This window comes from Acanthochromis polyacanthus, chromosome 7 (assembly GCF_021347895.1).
Source record: "Acanthochromis polyacanthus isolate Apoly-LR-REF ecotype Palm Island chromosome 7, KAUST_Apoly_ChrSc, whole genome shotgun sequence".
Classification (NCBI taxonomy): Eukaryota; Metazoa; Chordata; class Actinopteri; family Pomacentridae; genus Acanthochromis; species Acanthochromis polyacanthus.
In genome coordinates this window covers 39,280,961-39,287,362 of record NC_067119.1, presented here as the reverse complement: position 1 = coordinate 39,287,362, position 6,402 = coordinate 39,280,961, and positions in this window count along the sequence as shown.

The window sequence follows — 6,402 nt, the reverse complement described above, 5'->3', positions numbered from 1 at the left end:
AGAGGGAGGAATGGAGGGGAGGGTCAGCAATTTAACCTTTGACCCAACAAATAAGAGGCATGTAAGTTTTAGAGTTGCTCTCCAAAGAGGGGCTCCTGTGGCAGAATGAGCTTCTTTTGTGATCCCCGCAGTCTGGGGCTGATTGACAGGGCTGGGGTGGGAGCACGGCACCACACAAAACCAGGAGAAAAAAACCTACACCGCAACTCTGGGATGGGAAAGAAGATAAATGGACAATGCTAATTATTGATTATCTCCTTTCAGGATACAACTGTTGTCAGGGGGAAACCTTGCCATCTCAATTAAAAAAAAATAAACAGATTTGAAAGGTTAGCTGACCATTTTGAGGAAGGTTTGTCATGCCACAGTGACTCATGGTGCCTCTGTCTCATGTAAATGAAACAGCAGTTTCTATGAGTCAGCAGTAGTTCACTTTGTCTAATTTAGTGATTACATCTCCTTCCCGTTGTTCTCTCCTCTGCATTGTAACCTCTATCTTTGATTATTTCAGTCATCTTGTCCATATTATGTGCCATGACTGCATGTAATAACATATAAAATGGGCCTCTAATAAGAATGTAAAACCACAGTTTACATATTGCTTTTGAAATCTGATAAGTAATGCCTCCTTAGTGGTGTTAGTGGTGAAATGTATTTGGTGTAACAGAATATATGGGAGGCATCCTGGAAGGTTGAAAAATATGGAAGTGTTGCATCCTCAGTTGGGTACCAGTCAGAGACAACTGCAGTTTTAGTTTTGCTGTTGTGCATTATCAAATATAAAATAAAGGGCAAAATGCCAATGAATAAACTCAATGTAAACCTGTAACTCATGTTCCTTGGCATAAATAACACTACTCGTTGTTATTAGGTCTTAGAAAGATAAATTATCACCATTTAAGAAAAAAATTCAAATTGCTCCAACAATGTACAGTAAGCTCACCCTGATGTGAGGTTCTGTTAACTCTTGTTCTTTAGTTGGAGAATGTGAGAGAAATCACATTTCACTCCTCTGTAATGTAAAATCACATTTATGTTATGTGTTACATAAAATTTACCAGTCATTACAGAGTTGGAGGACATGGCCTTCAAAATTTTTGCAAAATAAACCTTCTCTTTTCCAGTTTTCTGCTCCATTTTAGTCAATAATAGGTAATAAACTATCAAAGGCTTGACTGGCTCAGCTTCCACATCAATGGTACCATTTTTATTCCATGTTTTCTGTGTTGTTTGCTAACCCTACTCTAATCACAGTAACAGGGTTGCTAATCCATGCTAATGTGATCTTTTTCTCAGCAGTAGAAGCTAGATATTTAGCTAGCTGTTACTGCTGACCAAGAGGACAAACTGACTGATTTTAACTGCTTGAATTTAAATTTGGTCATCAGGGGGGTGGGACAAGAGAAAAATGACATTTTAGGAGAAACTCCAGGCTTATTTTGTATTTTCAAACAGTCCTTCCTCCGATTTTTTGTTTGTTTGTTTGTTTAGATTTTGTGTCAGGACAGGAACATTTACACAACAACTGCACGTTTTAGTATTTTGTACACGGATTATTTCAAATTTGATGGTTGGAACGTTAAATGTCCTCCAATTCTGGAATGACCCAAATGGCCCTTTCTTTAATTTTGCTAAATTGAACCAAATTGGTTTGCTTGCTTCAAGTTAAAATAAGTTTCAAGAGTTGTAATGATGTAGGATGATTTGTTAATGTATCTTGGAATATGTAGCTCAAATTTCTAGTTTAGTGGCTTGAAATTTGGACTTTTCCTTTTCTTTTGTGTAGTTGTAAACACCGTAGGGACAAGTAAGAAGAGAAGAAAATGAAAAAATACGCATAGATCAGCTGCTAGAAAAATGTTGTCTATCTTTCATGAAGCATTTCTTTAGCACTGACCAGCTGTTTTTGTGCTTCTGCATGTGTAGAGTTTGATTACCTCTCACTGCAGATATTAAAGGTGAAATAAAACCGTATCTTCATACCATTTACTTTATACTTCAGCTGCATTAATTTCACAATAAAATGTTTTTTTATGTTTTACCACAACTGAATCATTAAAATGATGCATATGAGTTTATGCTTCAGTCTAATATCATAATATAAACAACAATAGTATGATTTACAATGTGGAGCTTCTGTTCATGCTTCTCCATACACTGAATGTGACATCACAGCTGGACAGGTAGTTTATCAGTATTTCATTATGGTCCAAGTGTTTTTCCATAGGATTTCACATTTGCATATAGATTCAATCAGTGATCCAATATTCCAAAGCTCTACTAGAAAGAGTCCAGATTTCTAGTAGAGCTGAAACTGACTAACTTACTAAACATGAAGGACTGCCAGTCTGTCTTTTTGTGGAGATCACCTTCAGTTTTATAATATATGTGAGTGATTTATTGTCACAATTGAGGTAATACACTAAACTGTGACATTTTCCCCAAATTCCCTTTTAAACAGCTAGATTCAGAACATAATCATTTAAAAAAATCTACAAGGCATGTATCCTTCACATCCATCCAGCGTGCATCCGTATAGAATCATTTCCACCTCCACCTCTGTGCCTAATATAGAACACGATGCCTTTTTCTGTCATTTCCCAACACTGTGGCGCTATGAACATATGCTGCCTCAGTGTACGCGGCGACTTCTGCAATATGTTGTGCTGAAAAGTGGAAAATAAAGAAGCATTAGGGCGCTTTGACTCGGAGCGGCTGTGTTCTTCACTGCTGCCCTCCTCCTACATTTGCTGCTCTTTCCTCCTGCCATTACTGCTACTACCTGTAATTTTTGGACGGGTCATTACTGCTGTATTCCTGTTGGGTCGTCCTCCACAGCTCTGTCTGCTGTGTATTTTTGGATCCTTTCCTGGAGATCACCCGTCAATCTAACGATGTGATTCTGTGACTTTTTTTCCTTCAGTTAGTGGAGTTTGAGTTTTATTTTCATTCTGTTGCATTTAAAAATCTCTCCCCTTTCTTCACAACCTTTCCTAATTTCCTCGTTTCCACGGTGAACCAGACACTGTGCTGTCATCTTACCAGTTTCCCAATAATGTAAGATACGAATAAAGTAACCGTGTTTTGTACTGAAGTTCAGCAAAACACATGAAAGTCATTCAGCTCAGAGTGTTTATTAAAAATGAGCAACTTGCAAACTTGGAATACATTCATGTAAAGACGGAATGTCGTGTGTTCAATACCGTACAAAAGTTTAGGGCCACTTAGAAATGTCCTAATTTTTGAAAGAAATGCAGATTCTTTCAATGAAGACATCATTAAATAAATCAGAAATCCAGTCTAGTTGAAAGGTGAGTCAAAGATGTGACGTCCAATCTGCTTCACTTAACAAAATGTAAAAACTGCAGAAAAGACATTAACTACACATTTTAAAGTTGTAAAACTATAAATTTAAAATAATTTATAGACCATGACAAGTTGTTCTTTTGTGTCTCATTTTTGTAATATTTTCTCTTGTTTTTGTTGTTCTTTTTCTTTTTTGTCTTGCTTTTGTCTTTTGTCTAATTTTTTTGTTATTGTGTTTCTTGTTTTTGTCATTTTCTGTTTCCTTTTTTCTCGCTTGTGTTTTTTGTCTTCCTTTTGTCATTTTGTATTTCGCTTTATTCATTGTTTTGTGTATCATTTTGTCGACTGTGTTTCTTTTTTGTCTTGCTTGTGTCGTTTGTCCATTTTTTGTCATTCTGTTTCTTGCTTTTGTCATATTTTTTGAAATAGTTTGTTTTGTTTTTGTAGACACTCTGTGATCTGTTAGTTGTCATGTCTAAATGATAAACTGAGGCATAATGTTGTTGGAATTGAACTTATTTTTCTGAGAAAAAAATAGCTCATAAAATGTGAATATTTTAAAGAATGGAGTTTTTTTGCACTAAAACAAATGGAAATATTTGAAGTTGTGGTTTTTTATAGGTAATTATGCTGATTTTACTGGTCTGACCCACTTGAGATCAAATTGGGATGAATGTAGAACCTGAACTAAAATGTGTTTGACACCCCTGCTCTAGACATTGTTAATGTGGTAAATGACTATTGTAGCTGCAAACAGCTGGTTTTTAATGGAATATCTCCATAGGGGTACAGAGGAACATTTCCAGCAACCATCACTCCTGTGTTCTAATGCTACATTGTGTTAGCTAATGGTGCTGAAAGGCTCATTGATGACTAGAAAACCTTTGTGCTGTTATGTTAACACATGGATAAAAGTGTGAGTTTTCATGGAAAACATGAAATTGTCTGGGTTGCCCCAAACTTTTGAATGGTAGTGTAAATAGTAAAAGATAAGAGATGTCAATCCAGCACAGAATTTAAACCTTAGATCTACTGTTTGTGAGCCATTTTTCTGCCCTTTAGGATCAAGATCTTTATCAAGCAAAGAGAAGAATTTGAAATTCCTTTCTGGTTTTTGATTTTATACGACTGACGTTTGGATGGATGGATGCTACCAGATGTGAGTGTTCCAGTTCTCTCCCGTCTCCTTCACTTCCCTCCCTGTCTCCTCTCACCTCCTCCAGGTTCTCTCCTGCAGGGACACCAGAACCCGTCCCATCCGTGGCACCATCTTTATTTATACATCACATTTATTTTCTTAATTCAGTCATTTGAAGAGTTCTAAAGGATGAAGCTGTCCGGTATCTCACACGAAGATTTCCGCACCAACATATTCCAGATAACTCAAGGATTTAATGCTCCTTCAAAAAGATCCTCTTTTTCCTGAGCAAAGTAAGGTAGGCCAAAAACTGTCAGAAATCTAAAAGCATTGCTGTTCTTCCTAGCGTGAATGATTTTTTTCTTCTTTCTCACCTGATACATTTAATAGACAATGCCTTTGTTGGATAGAGGGCAGAGGGAGGTGATGGAAAGTGAAGGGAGAGAGATGGAGGAGGAAATGCGACAAAAGTTTCCTGCACTATATAACACCATTTTTCAAATCAACTCATCACTTAATGCAAACATTTGACTTTTGAGAATTTCTAGTTAACTGAACTTAAAATATCCAATTTTTAAATATCAGACCACTTTTACATTTTTAACTGACTGCTAAGCTGAGAGTTTACCCAATTCATTCAGTAACATTTATCGGAAATCAAGCAGATTTAGCAGTCCCAGGATGCACTGCTCGAGAGTTAAAACTCCCCAGAGACCTTTGTTTTTTGTAGTTTGAGAAAACAGACATGGTAGAAACTTGCTGTGTCTTTAAGTTTCGTGAAGTTGAGATAGTTTCTTTTCATTGTAATCAAATAGTTCTAATCATTGCAAAGGTTACAACTGAATTCAGTCCATTCAACTGTAGACTCATCATTTTTCCCACCAGGACCAGGAGCAGCTTCACAGAGCATCTTTGTAAAGACTCTGCTGAGGCTGGAAGTTCTCAGTGGTAAATAAAGAAAAAGCTCTTTAAGCAAGTATATCTGTAGCAACTGTCTGTGTTGGTCCAGTTTAGGTTTATTGAACCTGTTTCCTCAGGTTCATTAAATTTTACTGAGTTAGTTTTGGACTGGGGCTGCACAGTGGATTGGTGGTTAGCTCTGTCGCCTTGCAGCTAGAAGATCCCTGGTTCATGTCCCGGCCTTCCTGGGATCTTCCTGCATGGAGTTTGTATGTTCTCCCTGTGGATGTGGGGGTTTTCGCCCACCACAGTCCAAAAAACATGCTGAGGTTAACTGGTGATTCTAAATTGTCTGTAGGTGTGAATGTGAGTGTGATTGTGTGTCTCTATGTGTAGCCCTGTGATAGACTGTTACCTGTTCAGGTGTGCCCTGCCTTCACCCTCAGTCAGCTGGGATAGACTCCACCCTCCATGACCCTAATGAGGATTAAGAAGTGTACGGATCATGGATGGATGAATGGATAGTTATAGACTTTCACAACTTATAGGAAAGCTTTGAGCTAATGAATCTACTGAGGTGCAGTTGATTCATATTTTTAGGAAGAACTTAAATTTCTAAGTCGAAATAAATTAAAATCACTTACAATGTGGATTACCTCCGATAAGGAGCATCACAGTTCATAGTTGGTGGCTTTACCCCTAAAGCTCAGATGATCCCCCCTCACAGATACATGGAAGATGTAATTAACCACGCCTGACGTATGTCAGCGGGATTACTGCATTCGCTTCGGTATCTGGCTGGCTGGGTAAGTATGTTTGTATGTGTGTATGTCCGTTCCGATATCTCTGCAAGTGCTGAAGTCAGGATAATCAAACTTGGCACTGAAGATCAGTCTAAGGTCCCCTGCTCAGGTGTGGAGTTACATGTCAGCAGATCAAGTAGGAAGGGATATACGTAGGATGATCAAAATTGATACAGAGTCATATGCAAGTATTTAATGCCATCTACTGAAACTCGCCAGTAGATGGCGTGGTTCTGCCCTCTACTGAAGGCTCGT